The sequence below is a fragment of the Phlebotomus papatasi genome, chromosome 1 (genome assembly GCF_024763615.1).
Source record: "Phlebotomus papatasi isolate M1 chromosome 1, Ppap_2.1, whole genome shotgun sequence".
NCBI lineage: Eukaryota > Metazoa > Arthropoda > Insecta > Diptera > Psychodidae > Phlebotomus > Phlebotomus papatasi.
The window spans coordinates 31,680,233-31,700,675 of record NC_077222.1 but is presented as its reverse complement, the minus strand read 5'-3'; positions in this window follow the sequence as shown (position 1 = coordinate 31,700,675).

The window sequence follows — 20,443 nt, the reverse complement described above, 5'->3', positions numbered from 1 at the left end:
CTTTAATCCCTTAAACACCCTGGTAATACAACCTGATATCTGCTCGCGTGTCATCTAAAATGCACTCAATTCCTTTCGGTATCTTGAGAAATTTTATTCAATTAAGAGGATGATGCATCTTGAGCTTTAAAGAAAAACTTAAAACTTTTATGTCCATCAAACTTCTGACCTACTTTTGGCTCCATCCGTATCGAGAATGTCGTGTCATGGTTTTTCTTTGCCATTTCCTCGGTCAATTGTTAAGTTATTACAGATCTTTCTGAGATGTTATTGTCCATTCCCATTCCCATAAGGAGTGTGCTTGAATGATGAAAAAATGAACAACAAAAAAGAAGGAGAAAAAGAGTGAAAATGATGATTTCCTCTGTGCAACATCTAAAGGACATACTTCATGGACTTAAATCTCAACGGATAAAAGTTTCAAAGTCTCTTATATATCTTCGACATCTTCTATTGTGAGATTTTTTTCCCCTTATGATATTCAACACAGTCTGAAAGCCCTCAAAGAATAGCCATATCAGCCATATGCGCTCAGACAGGACTATTGTATTTCCCAGAAAATAAGCAGAATCGCACGGAGTTTGCAATAATTTCCCCCGAGACTTTTGAACAGTGCTAAAAGCATATTGTAATAGTTGGATATATGCTCAAATTAATTTTAATGTAACCGTCGAGGGTGTCGTCGTTGGAGTTGGGCTGGGATTTAGCTGACTTTTAAGATATATCTATGTTTTATTCTCAGGCTGGTGTTTGAACTTTCATTAAATAAGAAAAAAACGTATAGATTCTAAGTGGAATATGAAAGAATATAAAGTAAAAGCTCTCCTTATAACCATTTGGAAATTAACAAATTAAGTAGATTGAAATATATGTAAAATTCACAGAAGACCTTCATTACGTAAGATTATGGGTCGCGGTCAAAATCCCGAAAGCCAAAATCCCGAATTCCTAAAATTGTCATAGATACTTCCACGATTACACCTGTACTTGTTGGAGGCAAAGGGAAATTTTCTGTGTCTTGGGAGATTGTTCTACACATTATCTTACAATTTCATCCTTTGAACGTTTGGGATTTTGGCTTTCAGGATTTTTGGCTTTCGGGATTTTGGGTGTCTCTGGTTTTTCACAACTATTTTTTAATATCTAAAAAAACTAAAAATTATTAAGAAAACCTGTTACTTTACAAATATTCACTATTCTTCTTCTAGAAATTGTGATGATATGCCCTATTAAACAGAATTTCACCAGATTTACTCTAAGTAAATTTTCCAAATTTATGAATTAGTAAGGGGAAGTTTATCAGACTTTGAGTATCGTCATCGGCCAGATCATGTGAATATTTTTTTTTCTTTTTCCTAAAGCAAAAAATAAAATCTAAAAATAACATATTTATTATTTGTCTTTATATTTTATTTTATTCTATTAATGGAATTGAATTTTGCCTTAGAATAAAATTAATCGGATACTACTGGTGGCATATATTAATAAAAACACAACACTTCTGCAAGATTGAATAAAAATTAAGTATATTAAAACAACATAAAGCAGCTACAAGGGGTACATTCTACCCTACATTTATGACTAAAAAAATGCAAAAAGGCATCCGAAGACGGCTCAAATTGCTCTAGATTTATTTTCGTTTTCCTTTCAAAAAGTCCTATGATTAATGTGGCTATTTAATATGTGACTCAAGTTTTTACAATGATAAGCACAACGTGGCAAGTTTCGTGATGAAAGGTCTTGCATTTTTATGGACAAGCTGTGAAATTTCACAAAGTTTTGCTCTATCTTCCTCACAACTTAAAACTATTTCCTGGTGAAACACTTGACGCTTGAATTGCTTTACAAAAATTTCATAAATCATGCTCAAATGGAGTTACGTTAAACTTCGCATTTGACCTAATTTTTGTGCACAATCCTAGTTAATTAATTCATACGACTTCCCTGTCACAAAACACATTTATCGCTTGGCTTAATTTTCGGGTGATGATTTTGAATTGACCTGCTGAAAGTGCTGGAAAATATGAAAACCTCAAAAGGGAAAAAATAGTGTTATATTTATGAAAATATATATTAATTAAAAACATCATATTTTTGCAACACATTGCTTTATATGCTTTTATGCATTTTAAGTAACGTTACGTATTTTTTTATATATTGAATTTTTGCTGGATTTACATAATGTACTAATTTAGTTATCAGAAAAAATATATAAAAATCAGATATTACATTTATATCAATATTCGCGGAAAAGTTTAAATTCATTTTTTGCGGCTTAAAGTATGTTTGATGAATTAAAGCGACAATTATGGTGCTATTTCAATGAAAAATGAACATTTTTTAGCATTGTACTGTTCTCAAGTAGGGGAAAGCGCGCTACCTTTGGACGACTCAAGCTTCGGACAATTCAATTTTTTCTCTATGTTCCTTATGGATTTCACCTATAGCTCTTTTCTTTAAAATTTGAAGCATTGAATTAGCCATTAAAGTATAATTAATTGGCCAAATTAATTTATAACACATTGAAAGAAATGATTTGTGCGACGCATAAATCGTCCGAAGGTAGCGAGCTTACCCCTATTTCTGCATAATCGACTGTACTTTGTATTGGTACCTGTTAGGACTGTTTGATGGATTCAGAAAACAGTGAGGACTGGAGAAAACAGTCGAGACAGAAATCAACACAAAAAAAGTCGATAATACAAAAGCATTTGAGAACAGTAGGGGAAACTGGGGCAAAAAGTCACAAAACTGATATTTTATTTTTTTACAAGCTACCCGATCAGCTCCGAAATTTCTAATTAGCACAGTTTTATAGGAAATTTACCGCTCTACAACTTTGTGAAAGTCATTTTTTTCTATTTTGTATGGAAATATATTTATCGAGCCAATTTCTAAAAGGTCAGGCATGAGTAAAAAAGTATCTACTAAAAAGTATCAGGCAAGTATATAAAAGTACCTAGAGGACATATTTTCATTGGAAATTTATTCTTCTACACCTTTGTAAAACACCGTTTTCACTATCTGAGCGAAAAAACGCATTTTAAGCTATCTTACAAAAAACACACAAAAGACTGCAAATCGTTTGACTAATAAAAACAACAAGCGGCGACACCAGCATTGACGTTTCTTTTCACCGTGGGACGTCAAAAATTGTTTCGGTTTTTGTTACTTCTTGCACCATAGCTTTTGTTACTTTTTACCCCAAGTGGTCCTTTTTAATAAAAGGATTTCTAGAGAAAAGTATGTTTGTAAAATTCTAAAATAGATAGCGAATTCGTATTCAAAGAATATCCAGATAATTTGGGAAATATTCACCAATGCATCAAATTTAAAATAAGTAGATAATAATTGATATCTTCTGCACGGAAAATATTTCAAAAATAGGACTAAAAATTTCGATATTTTTTATTTTCTAAATTCCTTGTTCAAATTCTAACAAACTTACGACATTAAAGAAGACCTATGGAGGATGGAAAAAAATGTAAGCTGCTATCATATTTATCTTGGAAGATATTGAATTTTGAAATTTTCGATTTGTGACTTTTTGCCCCAGTCTCCCCTAGTGTTGCTACACACGCAAGAAAATTAACTATTTTGTTATTATTATTTTGAAAATATATATTTATATATCTGCTTTTTTTCATAACGCCTTAAGAAATAGTAAAACACATAACCAATTAAGAAACTTTCTCAAAGTTTTATCTTGAAGCTTGGTGCTGACGCTAAGACGGCGATGAATGAGCGGCTTTTCTAAAGGCCTCTACAAATTGTGATAGCTTTTTACGTCTAAACTTAACTTATTGATAGAAATCACTGGCAAATCGCCGATAAATCTAAAACAATTTTATTGAAAACCAAAGTTTTCACGTAAATTTCTCAAAATATATGGTGGCCATAAGGCTTTAGTGTAAATTTTCCAATAGAACAGCAAATGAAATTGCTTTAAAACAAGACCCATTCAAATCAAATCAAATACCAATAAACTTTTCTCATTGAATTCCATTTCGAAAAAAATCAATTGCAAAAGTTTAGTCTGAAAATAGTTCATCTTCCAATAAAATAATAAATAAATCAATGTTTTATGTTTTCAAACCTGTGAACCACCAGAAGTCATTTCAATTTTCCACTAAAGTATATTTATTGGCAAAATACTTTGTGGTAGTTTGAAAATTGCACTTGAACTAATGCTGAAATTTACGAGGCTAAACTTTTGAGAAAGAAAATTCACTCACAATTCTCTATATTGTTATACGTTGTTCCATTTCCAAATTGATATAAGAGAGCAATTTAGGAGATGTTCTCAGAACTCCGCCCACTAAGTATTCAGAAGAATTTTAGATAGTTTTAGAGGGTGAATTATGGACATTACGAAGGGTGGGGCAGTTATAAATGCAGATAATTTTTTTATTTTTAATCTTTTTCAAAATGAATATTTTTAGGAATCGTAACCCTGATGTCAGTGATATTGTTGACTCGTAAATAAATAGCAAAATTTTTTAGACCACGTGTAATACATGTATGAAACTGCTTATCTCTCCCCTATTTAACATAATTTGAAAACTTCTATTAACGTAACCAGAGCTGGACCTCATAAACCGCGCTTTAATTATCCCACGCAATTTTCACTGATTAACTTTTCCAACAGTGGGAAGCTCACCCACAGATTCCAGTTCACCTGGACAGAATATGATGTCTGTTGGGGAAATGGATCGGATATAAACGAAAATGAAATAATTAAAGGTTTACAGTGAAACCAATGAAAATCCACCAAGTTGCCCACGCTCAATGCAATTTGATAAATCAACCACAGCCAAACTCATTTTAGCGTAAATTCAAAGTGATAAAATTGTTTTCTGTACATTGATATGCAAGCATTCCGTAGGACGAATACATGAAATATTTCCCTAGAAGACTCAACGATATCCTGTCTACGTTAGAGATTTTGATGTTTATTTATCTAAACTCTGAACTATTATCTATGTAAACCATTTGATACTATTCACAATAGTTTATGAATTTGAAACTCCTATTGAAAATTTATCTGTGGATTTATTCGTTCGTGACTAATGCATAAAGGAAAATGCTTTAGCTTTTATTTTGGGAAAACTATTTGCAACTAAGTTTTTTGAAATTAATAAAACGTGTCCACGATAAAATTATTCTCAAGAATAATGTTTTAAAAATAAATTCTACATAGGGTAAGTGTGCCAAATTCCGGCCAGCTTGCAATTTCGGCCGTATTTTTTGTTCCTCGAGTTTCCATGAATTTTTAGTTTTTGCATACTCTTGAGATTGTACAATGCGAAAAAATAACAAAAAATGTCGCTTCGATGAGCAAGATGATCTGAAAAAGACATTGAAAGAATTCTGGAAGAGCAAGGAACTATGAGAATGAAGGTGGCCGAAATAGGCCACCAATTCTATGTCTACATTTTTATTCATTTTAAAATGTATTTAGAATGATTTCAGAGAAATTAAAGATGATAAACTGTCTGCCAGGTTCCAAGCAACACTCCTTATAAAAGAGCAACAAAAATATTCAATTTTTATTAAAAATATTACATTTAAAACTTGAGACTTTGTCGCTTGCATGCGACTATGCCGAAATTTGACACACTTACCCTAATATTTAAAAAAAAGAAAATATTTTTCGGAACTTTAATTCATTGTAGATTTATTAGATATATTAGTTTTTTTTATTCAAGTATTTGATTGGCGAAATCTCGAATCTTCTTCTTGAGTCCTCCCATCAAGGTCTGTACAAGATCATCACCGCAGTTCTTGGTTGTTTCATTCCATTTTTTCTTGAAGTAACAAGACCAACATCTCTTTGAAGTGGCGAAGGATCGACAGATGTGGGCTGCTAAACTGGATGTCATGGGCTCATGGAGAAGTATTTGTATTTGTATCTATATCACAAAATCCTTTACTCTTAAGACCCCAAATAGACTCAGGTTGATCCTCGAGAATATTTAGTCGGTAAATTTGGCAGTAAAAGACTAGGTAAAAGAAATTTATGAAAAGGATCACTAATCGATGATCCTAAGCACTTTGTATGCGATAAATTGGGATAAATCTATAATTTATAGGGGTAAGTGCCCATGCTTTGCACGGTCCCAACCTTTAGAATGAGTAATTTTTTCCAATGTTTCTGAATAAATACGACTCCGCAATATATTTTAAAAACAAGACACTTTCCCATAGTTTTTAAAAATATAGAAGAAATGAGTCACATTTATTGAAAAATATACAAAAAAATTAGTCATTGTAAAACTTGGGACCGTGTAAAGCATGGGCACTTTCCCCTACTGCCAAATTTTACAGACTAAATATTCTCGAACATCAACCTTAGTCTATTTAGCCTCTAAATCTAGTGTGACAAATTTTTTTCGACCCTATGTGATAAAGGAAACACAGCTTATGGAAATGTCGTAGTGAATAAAAATTGAAAGAACGAAATAGGTCTTTCTCCAATCAAAATTTGCCACTTCCAATCAAACCGAACCTTAATTAAAGAAAAAAAGCAGGATAAATAGTCATCTCAAGGTTTATCTAAAGTACTTTAAGGGAGCCCTCCTGTATCCGTTTTGTTTCTTGTTTTTTTTGGGAAAGGTTTTAAAATTTCACCATTAGCTATACCAGTCTCAATCAATAATAATTAATTGGTCAAGTAATCCTAATTTATTTATTTTTCTCGAATATCCATTTTTATTTGCACGTAAGCATGTTACTAATAAAAAAGCTGTGGGAAATGCACACTTCTTAGACAATTTTCTAGTTCAGAAATGTTTTCCGATTTATGAACGTATTTAATCGATGATAAATCGATACATATTAAAAAAAAACATCCAAAAGAATAATTTACGGATAGCTCATCTCGTGAGTTCGAGCATTCCTCAATATACTGGGACAATTTTCCATCTCTTTTTTACATGGAATTGGACATTACCGTAATATAATAATATAGGTTGACAAAGGTATTGTAAAATATAGGGGAATGTTGGAATTGTTTGCACAGAGTGAACCTTTAAACAACGCAAATTTTCTTTTTGTTTACAAAGAGCTAGTTCGTCATTTCTCAGCCATATGATAGATCATTATTAAGCTCATGAATCGAGATGAGATATAGTAAGTCAGCTCTTTGCAAACAAAGAGAAAATTCACATCGTTTGAAGGTTCACTCTGTGCGAACCATACCTACATGCTTCTACTTATATTACATTTATGTATTAAGGCTAAGTTCCATTTAAAAATAAAAGAAAAATTACCTATTTTGAAAGTACTGCAATTAAAAGTTGCCCCACTTCCTCCTATGTTTTGGTTCCAAAGATCTAATGAAAAATACAAATAAAAAGCACACTAAAATTTTCATAAATTAGAACAGACTGTATAAAACTTGAAAGAAACCGATTATATTAAAAATTATCTTAGATTTACATGTCCTTATAATTCAAAATTATTTATGTGTGTCCCCAAAAAACCAAAGAGTTAAAGTAATTCTAAGCTCAAGTTCGAATATTCCACAGAGCGAATAGAAATAAATAAAATTCAGACATTTATTTTATCTCAGAATTAAAGGAATAAGTTTTGAAAATTTTTAAATTTAAACCTTCAAAATATTAAACTCTGAAATGTTCTCCAATTTCTGCAATTGAAACATCAAATAACGTTAATTTGGTCATTATTGCAATAATTTTCTCATTTCGGTTATTCGGGTTATATCGTCAGTTTCAGTGTACAAAATCTCCGATCTGAATATATACTGAAGGTACTTTGAACTCCGCGGTAAATTCATATGTTTTAGACAATGGTTTCAGCATAAATCCAATCCATTTAATAGTGTAAATTCCTGACTTTATTGCTTTTTGCATAAGCCCTGTGCAATGCTTTACCTTTGTTGTATAATGTGCGCAACATAGCAATTGTTGAATCATTAGAATTGCAAATAGTAACAATGTCGCCTCTCTTTGGAATATTAAAACTAAAATCCTTTGTAGACAAGATTTAAAACCCTAAAATTTATTTTGGGTATCAAAAATAAAGTTACAGTTTCAATATAATAAAATTCTATTTTATTATAAAAATACCCCTAGTAGTAAACTCCAAATAATTGCTTATGAAATAGTGTGACAGGCCATACAATATTTGTGAGTGGATAAAAGGCTCTTTTGATAAATTTGTTCATTCAGCAGATGGTTCAAAATGTCAACCATTTATTTTGAGTAGTGGAGGCGCGATATCAAACATCCACAGAAGCGATAATAAATTGTGTTGCTGGTGTTTCACAGCGGCCACAGGAAAAGGGGTTGAAAAATCCGGAAGAGAGCGGGAGCAGATACAGATTGACTTTCGAGAGGACTATGCCATAATGGATGCTGAAAAGTGCTTTCCGCTTCATATCTGGGTACGGGGGGAAGGATTGAAAGTATGCCATATCTCACTGACATGATTCCATTTTCTTTATACACTTTCAGCCTCTGGATGATTTAGGGATTTCCCGGTGGGAGCAAAAAAAAAAGGACAAGCCGAGGAGTCATAGGGAAATTTACACATGAATTGCTAACCAGGGAAGACAGGTGAGATTCATCTGAGTCATGACTTTCGGGATAGAGACAGATTTTACCACCCACTTTTCACATGCAATTTCCACCCTTATCACGTCATGACACTAAATCAATTTCGATGCAAAATTGCAATCGCTATTTGAGCAACTAAATGCACGACAGTTTGAGTGAAATTTTCCTCTTCTATCCTCCTTAAAATTCCTCGTGGGAATGGCTGATAAATTGCTATACAATGCATTGTTGAGTGAAATTGAAGAATCTTCTTACATAACAAAATGCATATAAATTTCCCTGAAGAACTACTGCTTTCAAGTTTGATTGAAACCTCCTTTTCATACCATACGTATATGGATCACTAAGCAAAAATCGTGGGAAAACATTGAAAGAAAGCAAACACAAAATAAGTTCAGAAAATGTAGCAATTTTTTAAATTTATTTGTGATATTGTATCTTAAATTGAATAACATACCCTTTAATTCTGAGCTAAATCTTGACATTGGCCTCTTAAGACTAATTAGTATACCACTAAAGATCTTTAATTTTAAAGCGTCCATATTGTTTATCCCAGGCCCATTTTGGTCCAAGCATAACTAACTATCAAATCAACTCCTTGAGGCCTAGAATACGGATCTCCGGATCTTCATGCTTCCGATCCCTCAATCGAACCATTACTGACTCCCCTGTTCGTGAATATTCTCTTTACGATCCTGTTCTCGCAAGAGGAAAATTACTAGCAACTTTCACATGAAGATCGTTGCAATTAAAAAAACGATTACTACCTGTTGGGGTTTTAGTGTAAAAATGAAGAAGTGACCATTAATAAGAGAAGCGGATTCAAAAAGTATCGATGGAAAGAGAGAAGGAGAATATCGAAAGCAGTGTGGGATTTCTCCTTCTATCATCTTGCAATTTTTTGGACTTGTTCCGGTATTTCAGTTAGTTCTTTCTTCTTGTCTGTGCAAAATTGGTGATTGGTGAAAAAATTAAAATTTGAGGAAAAATTTATAAATTTAAGTGTAAAATAAATTTGTGAATTGAAAGGAGTTTTTTATTGTGAAGTGGAGAGATCAGCTGTACAGGGGAGAGTGAAAATCCAAAAGGAAAGGCTTGAGATTTGAGCGATTTCGAGGAAAAGGGGCCCAAGATCTACCACGAGGTTACCCACCACAAAGGGAAGAGATTGTTTCTTCGGCGGAAGGGAAAATTTTTAATCCTCCTCGCCGAATACATTCTCTAATTATTCTCTCTTCCCTCCTAAAGGTATTTGACGCCTTCCCGGCCCTATAATTGTTAAGAATCTCTGTGCTAATGCTCTGCCACTTTGTTTATTGAAGGTAAATGCATCAGGGAAATATATTCTTATTGGGATTTTGATGATTCTTATAGATGTTTCCCGTATTTTTTCCAAAGGTTTGCAACACTACCAAACCAAATCCAGAACAAAAGAAAGCTCTAATAGAAATGTGAAACATTTTTTAATTTATAAATTTGTAGGGCAATTCTATTACAATATGACAATGTCATGTGACAAATCTTCGTAGTTAAATTCAGAATCAAGGAAACATAAAAAACCAATGAGTATCGTATGTTCACTAACAAGAAAATCTATGAACCTCTCAATGATTGATATAAATCATATTTTCAAACAGAGTCTTGCTGAATTTACCACATAAAAAACTTTAACTTTGTCACATGACATTATCATACTGTTACTGAATCCTCCTACTGCTCGAGAGACTTTTAAAACTTTAATTACAGAAAATTTTGAATTGGATTTATACATCTACGGTAGATCTTTAAACTTTATTTTTACCTCATAACATTGTCAATCTAGAATCGTAAAGAAATCTCAAAATTCCAAATTCGACCCGATTCCAAATTACCTCACTCTACCCTATCCTTAAGGTATTTTTTCAATGTTTGTCTAAATTTCATTTATGAAGTAATTTGGTATTCTAACTGATAAGAAAATGAAAACATCAGGAGTCAACAACTTTGAACATATTTTGAGAAGTTTCTTTCTTTTCACCTCGTTAATTTTTCAATGCTTATACCAATTCAAAATTGAAAATCCCTTCTAATTTGATTTTTACTCCCACATTTTTATTACAATCTGTTGGGAAGACTGAGGCAAAAAGTCACAAAACGGATATTTTATTTTTTTACAAGCTACTCGAGGGCTTCAAAAATTTCTAATTAGCACAGTTTTATAGGAAAATTACCGCTCTGCAACTTTGTGAAAGTAATTTTTCTCTATTTTGTAAGGAAGTACGTTTATCGAGCCAATTTCTAAAAGGTAATTTTATGACTATTCTCAAAAATGCTGGGGCAAATAGTACCAGACATTGGGTATTATCATATTTTGATTCGCTTCATTACGGGCTTCCGTAAATTTGAAAAAAATACCGAGAGGACATATTTTCATAGAATATTTATTCATCTACATACATCTTTGTAAAATATCGTTTTCTCTACGAAAAGTAAAAAAACGAGAAAAGCGCTGTTGAAGCTATTTTAGAAAAAACACACAAAAGACTGAAAATCGTTTGACAAATCCAAACAAGCGGCGAGACATGATAATGACGTTTCTTTTCGCCGTGAGACATCAGAAATTGCTTCGGTTTTTCTTACTTTTTGCTCCATACGTTTTGTTACTTTTTACCCCATGTGGCCATTTTTAATAAAAAGATTTCTGTAGAAAAGAACTTTTGTGAAATTCTAAAATAGATACCGGATTCGTATTCAAAGACTACAAATTATTTAGAAAATATTCACCAGTGCATCAATTTTGGAAAATAAATAGTTAATAATTGTTATCTTCTGCAAGGAAAATATTTCAAAAATTTCAATATTTTTTATTTTCTAAATTCCTTGTTCGAATTCTAAGAAACTTACGACATTGAAGAAGGTCTATGGAGGATAGAAAAGAATTTGAGCGGCTATCTTTTTTACCTTGGAAGATATTGAATTTTGAATTTTTCGATTTGTGACTTTTTGCCCCAGTCTCTCCTATTATATACAATAAATTTTTTTGACAATATTAGCATGAAATACACGAAAAGCAAATATCCATTTGTATGCCATCAATAAAAAAAAAACACAAATTTATAAAAATTCTTAAATATTGAAAAAATCCGGTAATCTTTCCCTTTTAAGGCGTCTGCTTGCTTTTATTTTGATCAAATTTAACGTTAATGCATTAGGATGCACCAAATTTTTTCTCGTCGTTTGATGGCTAATCATTTCTGGTAATAGAATTCAGGACATACAACGGTGCATCAACGCAAAATCAATTGCGCGAAATTAACGCAATTGAATTCCGGATAAAATCTGATTATAAGTTGATAATCGATTCATTTTGGACTCATTACTAGTTGATACCAATCAGATTTTCCAAGAATTCTAAAACAAATCCAAACGATCAAAAATATAGTCTCTATAAGGAAAAGTGCAGTATCTTCGGACGACTTACGCTTCTGACAGCTTAATTTTCTTTCATAAATTTTTTAATGAATCGAACACATGAAAATATTTGCTTCAATAGCTAAAAGCATACCTCAGATTGACTGAAAACGAGTCATGGACAAAATTCACTTTGAACTTTCTGAATTGAAAACACGGTAAAAGAGTAAATAGAGGTAATAAACTTAAATAAATGAAATATCAACCTGAATAACATCATTAGAAAATATTCTTAGAAGTGTTTTTTCAATTAATTTTTAAAAAGATCTACTTTTCAAGAGGTGGTTGGTAGACGAAATTGACGAATAAATAGAAGTGTCATGGTAATGATCCAAAAATTATCTTATACAATTCGTCATCTCTCACTGTTTGTCCTCCTGTTTATAACGGACAGTGTGACAAATATTTACGCATATATTTTCGTAAGGGGGCATACGTATTGGTTATTGGTATCAAAAATATCTCCCGCCTCCGTAAAGTCTGAGTAACTATTTTCCTAAGAACACAAAAAGAAGAGAAAAATCAAAAAAAAATTAAACAATATTATTCAATAATACCAATTGCTTCAGGGTGTAAAGTAATAAATAGGCAACATTGGTTGTTTTTATACAAGATCATTCAATTTTGCCAATATGCAGCTATTTCTGTATTTGGTGAAAAACACCCTCCTGGGTGTTGCTCTAATTTCCTCAGATTCGAACATCTTGACCTTTACAGAAAAGTGACTTGTTTTTCTGCTACTTTACGCAGAAACACCCTCGCAATAATCTCCTATTGCACAATTATCCTGGTATCTCTCTGGGGAGATCATATCGTAAGTTCTCATATAAAAATTCCTCAAATGTGGAAAACGGTAGTGGTTGATAATTAAAATATAAGAATCCTCGGCACAGGAGTCCTCAAGAACAAAAACTGGAATTGTGAGAATCCATCTACAGCAATATCTGTCGCATTCCTGGGACTAAGGGCTCATGATGATGGAAGAATTATTGCAGAAAGCTCAGAAATTCTCATGTCGAATTAATGAGGAATCGAAATGGGAGAGGAAATTACCAACGAGAACTTTCGCATGTGTCGATCCCATTTCCATTGCGTCATAAATTCGCTGAAGGAAGAGGAATTGAGGCAACCCATCAACGAATAATACCGCATCCGGGTACCATAGACAAAAGAATTCAATGGAGACACCCCAGAGACCCATAGAAGGATGCGTGGGTGTGACAAGATTAATCCCTTCCGTGAGCCTTGGAGATACACCATTCGACTCCAAAATGAAGGAAAAGATGACGATGAATCCACCCCACAAATTGACCAAGAAGATGCTACATAGAAGTGTTAAACATCAGTGGACACTGAAATGAATTAGCTGTCATTCTGTAATGATCACAGCTTCTGTTATCCTACAAGAGATTTAACTGATGCAAAAAGAACTTCTTTTAACCCATTAGAGCAATACACTAGAAATACTGAAGATAGAACTTTTATATTTTGCAATTAGCTCCTGTACAGATTAATATATCATTATTGTGGAAAGAAACATCTTAATTAAGAAAGCATGGAGTAGTGCTATTAATATCAAATACACGTCTTAATGGTCACAGAATTTAATTTTTTTATATCAATATTTCATTAACTTCATTAAGTTATATTATGTACCAATCTAAAAAAAAGAACTTGTTACACAGAAATCAAATAAGGAAAGAGAAATGAAGGAAAATATTATGAAAATGGACGCGATGTCAAACTTGTCATGCTTAACTTCATGCAAACATTTTGTAAACAGAGACTCTCTCTTAACCCTTTAACGACGAGACAGTTTTCGCTGACTGAAAATCAGCAATAAAAATAAAACCGATAAACAAAATCAGTAAAAAGTCTTACATCTAACCTTCGAAAAGCCAACAAAGTCTGATTTGGTGTATTTTTTGTCTCTATGAATGATAGGGACAAAAATAGTTCAAAAATTTAAGTAATTTTTCTAACTATACCAATGAGAGATAATTTTCACTCTAATGAAAAATATGATGTTTGAGTATTGTAGTTTCTTTTACCAAAAAGGTTTTGTTTAAAAAAAATTGGAAGTATAAAAAATAATTAAAATTAATTTTCAATATGAGAATTTAAAAATTCGTCATTTTTTAGCTTAAAAATTTAATATAATATATGGCCAATAGCTACAGACTTAAAAAAAATATCCTAGATTCCTTAAACCTTCTACTTTGCAATTATGTACAAATATAAGAAAATGATAACTTTAGGTATTCAGGAAAAATTATTTTCTTTATGGGACACCGGTGTTCCAATCGTCCTTAAAAGGTTAATCGGGCATATGGGGCAAAATGCCATCCAAATTATCGAAAGATTTGGGCATCAAAATCATTATAAATTCCACAAAAAGCGCTAAAATTTTAAGAATCACGAAAAAGAAAGAGGAAATACAGCGAATTTGAACAAATTTGCTTTAAAATCAAACGTGAAAATTGTCAACAAAATTTTGCGCCTGATTGAAAAAGATAAGATTGAGCGAGAATCTACTGTATTTTCCGAGAAGCGAAAAAAAAATGCATTAAAAGATAGTACTTCTATTTTACTGCTAAAACTCAAAGAGATAGCAGTTAAATAATCGACTTTTTTCAACTTGTCAACGTCCTAGAGCTTAAACGGTAAGACATATCAACTTCCGGTCTTCGGTCCGGTCTTCCGGTCTTCCCAGTAAAAAAAGGGACAGATAATCCTAACCGGCTTATGTAGGTGAGATTCTTAACGTGAGCTAACTCGGAATGCATGCAAATTCGATTTGGAGCTGAAGTTGGGAGACGCCATTCAGTTATCTTGAATCAAATTCGTGAAATTATACAAATTTTGTATTTAAACCAAAATATCAAGGATTTGGATGAACTGACAGAAAAGTGTTATATGGGTGAAATGTAGACCAGAATGTTCTCTATAATTTTGCCGTAGAACTTGAACTCATCGATTACTCAGAAGCCAAGATAAGCGAGGTTTTTTGTTTCTTAACTCGTTTTTTCATCCAGAGTTCCCCAAGTAGTCATTTGTTGAACTTCAACTATAGCAAAGAATTGTTGTATTTTGCGGGACTTTCCATTTAAACCCCTATTTTAAGTGTCTTGGTGGAGTAGAGGCAGTCAAATTGGCATCTGAGTGATTGCAAAGCGTTATTATTGGAAAAATCAATTTTTTCACACTTAAACGGCAAAATCGGAGTGATAGCGTAGTCTGAGCGGAAAATGATGTATGGACGAAATGTAGAGACAAATGTGCTCTACAATTATGTTGAAGTAATCATCAAAATCGGTTCAGCGACAGTCGAGATAATTGAGGTTATGTGATATTGAAATTCGTTTTTCGACTGTGGCGCCCCTGGTGTTGATCCCACGAAGTTCAAATATTCTAGAAAGTTGTAGCATTTGGTGAGATCTTTCGTTTAAGTCCTCATTCATCAAAATCGGTCACATAGAACCGGAGATATGATTTTTTGAATTTCGTGAACTTTGACCCCTCATATCTCCGGTTCTATTGAAACCACAGCGCACATACGCACCCTTTTGGAAACGTCCTAGACTGGACTACAACATACTAAAATTTCATTAACTTGCACAATGCCGTTTTTGAGAAAAGTGACTTTGAATTTCGATGAATTTTGACGCTATCACAGCGCCACCTGTGGTGACTTTTTGAACTTCCATCTGAAAGTGCTCATCGAGACGAAACCAAAAAGGTAAAATTTAGGTCGCTATGTTAGTTAGAACCGGAGATAGAGGCCGGTCAATGTTCGAACTTTGACCCCTTATAGCTCGGGTCAGGGGTTATGGATCGACTTAAGGTTTTTTTTGTTTGATAGGTATAATCAACGGCTACAACATACTAAAATTTCAGCCCGATGCACAATGGAATTTTTGAGTTATTCAACTTATAAGATTTAAAAATTTTCTTTTTAATAATAGCGCCCCTAGCGGTGGTTTTATGAACTTGCGATGTTAGAAGGGAAAGTGGCATTTCACGAGAGCTTTCCAAAAAGCCCTCACTTTTTAAATTCTGACAATTATAACCGGAGTTATGGCCATTTTAAGAAATTTTTTTTGGACCCTTATAGCTCGGGGCAGGGGGGTCGGGGGACCTTAAGTTTGGTATTGATGGAAAGCTCTAAGGCCCAGCTATAACATACTAAAATTTGAGCCCGATCGATGCCATAGGGGCTGAGCTATTGAGTAAACAAAAAAATGGGGGTCTTCAAAATGGCGGATGGAGGGGTGGGGTGTGGGGGGTCAATGCACCAAGTTGCAATTTTCACCCGATATATAACCTTTGCCGAAAACCGCAAGTCGATATCTTTTTTAGTTTAGGAGCTATTAAGCTCCAAAGAGCGGCCGGCCGGCCGGGAACGTAAAATAGCCACATATATATTCGTGATCAGGAAGTGGCGAAACACATTTTGGCCAAGTTTGAGGTCGATCGGACGACATGAAATTTTGTTAGGATTATAGTAGGTGAGATTGTTAAGAATCTCACCTAAATGGTATCTCTAGAAGTTTTTTCTCCTTCTGCCCACCCCTCCCCAACCCCTCCAAAATTTCTTTTATTTTTGGATATGTTTTCAAAACATATCCAAAAGTGTAAAAGTGTTGTGCTCTTCTAATACCTAATGAGGAATTTGTTTAAGGTTTTCAATATAATTACTATTATATGGATTCTTAATTATGTACATTTATCCTGTCTGACCAGTAGAGGTGATCCAGGCGAGAATTTCGTCGAAACCTATGACCTAAAAAAATCTCCATTTGAATTTTTGAAGAAAAAAGTTTTTACTACTTTATAGAGAGTCTATTTTTAACCGATTTGGTTAAATTTGGATTTTTTGAAAAGGTTTTGAAACTTTCAATCCGATTGCAGTGATTGCAATCGGTATTTTGTGCAAAAATAAATTATCTAAAATCGTCTAGTTTTCATCTAATAATATGCAAAGTTATGTAATGGGTTAAGAAAACCTTTTCTCGTTTCAACGATTCTTTATTACTTTGACAGCTAATTATTAGGAAAATCTTGTATAAGATGATAACTGAAAACGCAACATCACTTTCTTTTGTTATGTTCCTTCTTCAAAAATTTTCTAATCCTTTAAACAAATTTTTCAAGTTAATTAGAGAACTTTTCGAACATGTCTGAGCTTGTTCAAAACGGTTTGAAGATCAAAATCGATATCTTACTTTCTGTCATAGACTTCAATTTCAATTCAAACTTTTACTGCTCGAACTCAAAGAGAGAGCAGTTATATAATCGACTTTTTTTCAACTTCTCACTGTTCTGGAGCTTAAACGGTAAGAGATATCGACTTTCGGTCTTCGATGACCCGTCCTCAAATGACATTATCTCGTACCCAACCTCTTTATTATTCCCCTCTCTCCTTTCGTACGTTCCCTATCCCTTAAAAATATCCCTTTAAAAAAAAATCAAACCGAATAACGAAGCGGACATCCGTCATTTTTCTTAAAATTATCCTAAGAAAGAAAAAGAGTCAATCCTTACACCTTTGCCGTGCCAATGCTAAATTTAGTTAATAAACAAAAGTTAAACCTTAAGAAAAGATATGTTGGTAATAAAAGGCATGCATGACATAAATTAAAATTTAATGTCTAATCTTTAAGAAATCAAAGTTTAAACATTATTATTCCAAAATAATACCGAATATGATGTCCAATATAAAATATTAACCAAATTTTACCCAATCAGATAATTCGATGAGTCTGTCCTTAAAATTCAGTCAATCAGAAGACGCAGTAAGACTAAAATATTTTATGCTATTAAATATTCAAAAATTGAATGTGTGTATAATGCAAAATTGTTGCTATTTTCGCAGATTCTGGGAGATAAAGAAACCGATTTGAAAGGGAAAAAAATCAAAGATCTCCCACAACCTTTATAAAGCTTATCACTGGCTCTATCAAAAGATTAGGTTGGGTATATCCTCGTTTGACCACTTTGTACCACACCCCATCAATTTCGATTTCAACAATAGAACATGCTAAACAAGAAGAGATTAGATTTTTGATGGCAATTTCCGTCTTTCACCTCCTCCTTCCATTATTGTTTATCATCGGAAATTGTTTTCTTGTGCTCTTGCTAAATTTCCTGCTCTAAATTTAATAAATATCGTTCTTCTCATTCTCTTTGACATTTGTGGGAAAAATTACTGCCCTATCAGGCAGTTGGTGCACAAGTAATACAACGCAGAATTATGTCTGAAGGAAAAGGAACATGACAAATCGATAGAATGTGGACTGGTATGTGGAAATAGGCTTGAGAGTTTTCACGGTATGAAGCATTCTTGTGTCATTTAATGCTTTTGGTGTTCATTCAATAAAGTTCATAAGCCTTAAAGCTCCTTGGCCTCTTCTTTCTGGGCACATTCTCAAAATTCTTCACCATCTAACATTGATTTTTTTCACGCTTCCCTCCCGGATCAATTTTAAGGGCAAAAGAATCCCATGTGATAGAAGTTTGATTGAAATTCTTTCACCGAATAGGTACCTTTTTGTCTATAATTTAAAATTTAAAGAGACAATGCATAGAACAAAGACATTTTAAGCGTACATTTTCACTTAAGTCGAGGTTTCGCTTTTAAGCCACGTATTTTAATTTATGCTGCAAATTTGTAAACCTACGTCACATGGCATATGCTTAAAACATAATCTTCTTTTGCAATTTCCATGCAAATGGTAATAAAGTACATTTTAAGTACTCTTTACTCAGGCGGACAAAGTCATGCAAACTAGTTTGTGGGTGGTGCATTATGTTAGTTCACAATATATGCCACATTCGTTGGCGAAATGCAGTCGTTCATGATGCTACTTTCCAACACTTCACCCTATTATGCCAAATTCATCAAAGAGATCACGAACGTTACAAGAATTTTGAGAATTTCTTTGCGGGAAAAACAGTGGTGATATCCAAAAGTTTTATTATAAAATTGCAAATATACTCCTTTATAGTATTTCATACTTTACATAATTCTTTAATTAAAAAATATTTGCTATGCAATGTGAATGTCATAAAAATTTCAGAGACGTCATACCCAAAAAGAATAACATGAACTGTAAATTAAATGAAAATAACAAACAAGAAATTGAAAGTGAAGAAAACAGGAAGAAAATTTCATTCTTTTGCCAAAAAATAAGACATGAAATTAGCAGAATGAGAGGGGGGAGGCATTCCATAGTCCAAAGCCAGAAAATAAATTGTGGGAGGAATTAATTTCAACACCTCGACAGATCGTCTCTTTCTCTTGAGATATCATTAGCATTTTGTCACCTTGTGCTTTGCAACCTTGGATAGAAAGAGACTCATCCCCAAATTTAATATAATTTGTGATACTGAAAAGTTCACAATGGGTGGTTTTCATCCATTGTCATTTTACAAATGGACATTTCTGATCATCAGAGTAGAAATTTAATCACCAAACAAAGAGGAGAGACATCAAATTCCTCCACACCTTTTGAATATCTCTCATTCTCAATTTATTATTAATAATCAAGGGGCAAATTCTCTATTAGTCTATAAGGAAGATGACCATAAAATACTTGGCAGGAATTTAATAACCATATATCTAGGACATTTGAAAATTTTTAATTAATACCAATGACGATTTCATATCCGCAATATCCGATAATGACTTGCATTATTGCCGACAGTCTTCACTTCAATTTGTAATAAGTAATTGAGTTTCTGTAGAAATATAAGGTAAAGTGCCCTCACTCGACCGGATTCCTCGACTCGACCGGTGGGTCATTTTTTGAATGTTTGGAATTTTTTAATGTCAATTTCTATGAGTTTGTCACTAATTCATATTATTTATGGAATAAGTGACCTATTAATTTTGGAGCATACGCTAAATATTATAACAAATATAAATGAATTGAATAAATAACTTTACCGGTCGAGTGAGAGCACTTCACCTTAATATTAAAGAATTTTATATGAAAAATTGCACCAAATTGCTTTGTAAATTTACTTTAGTTCCTAGCCAGGTTCCTACAGCACAATGACGGAAAAAACTGATGCAATGTTCTTAAATTCACTAAAATTGTTGGTGGCAATTCCGAATTTTGTCTTTTCGGATTTTTTCTTTTTGGGATTTTGGTTTTCAGGATTTTAACTTTCGGTATTTCGGCCTTTAGAATTTACGTTTTACGAGTTTTTAGTTTTTCGGGATTTCGATCCATTCGGAATTTTCTCTCTTCAATATTTTGGCTTTTCGAAATTTTGGACGTTCATAATTTTGGTTTTTTAGAATTTTGTGACTCGAAAATTTGGTATTCAGGCGTTCAGAATTTTGGCTTTTTAGGGATTTTGGCTAATTAGGATATTAGTTTTTTTTGGATTTTGACCCATTCGTGATT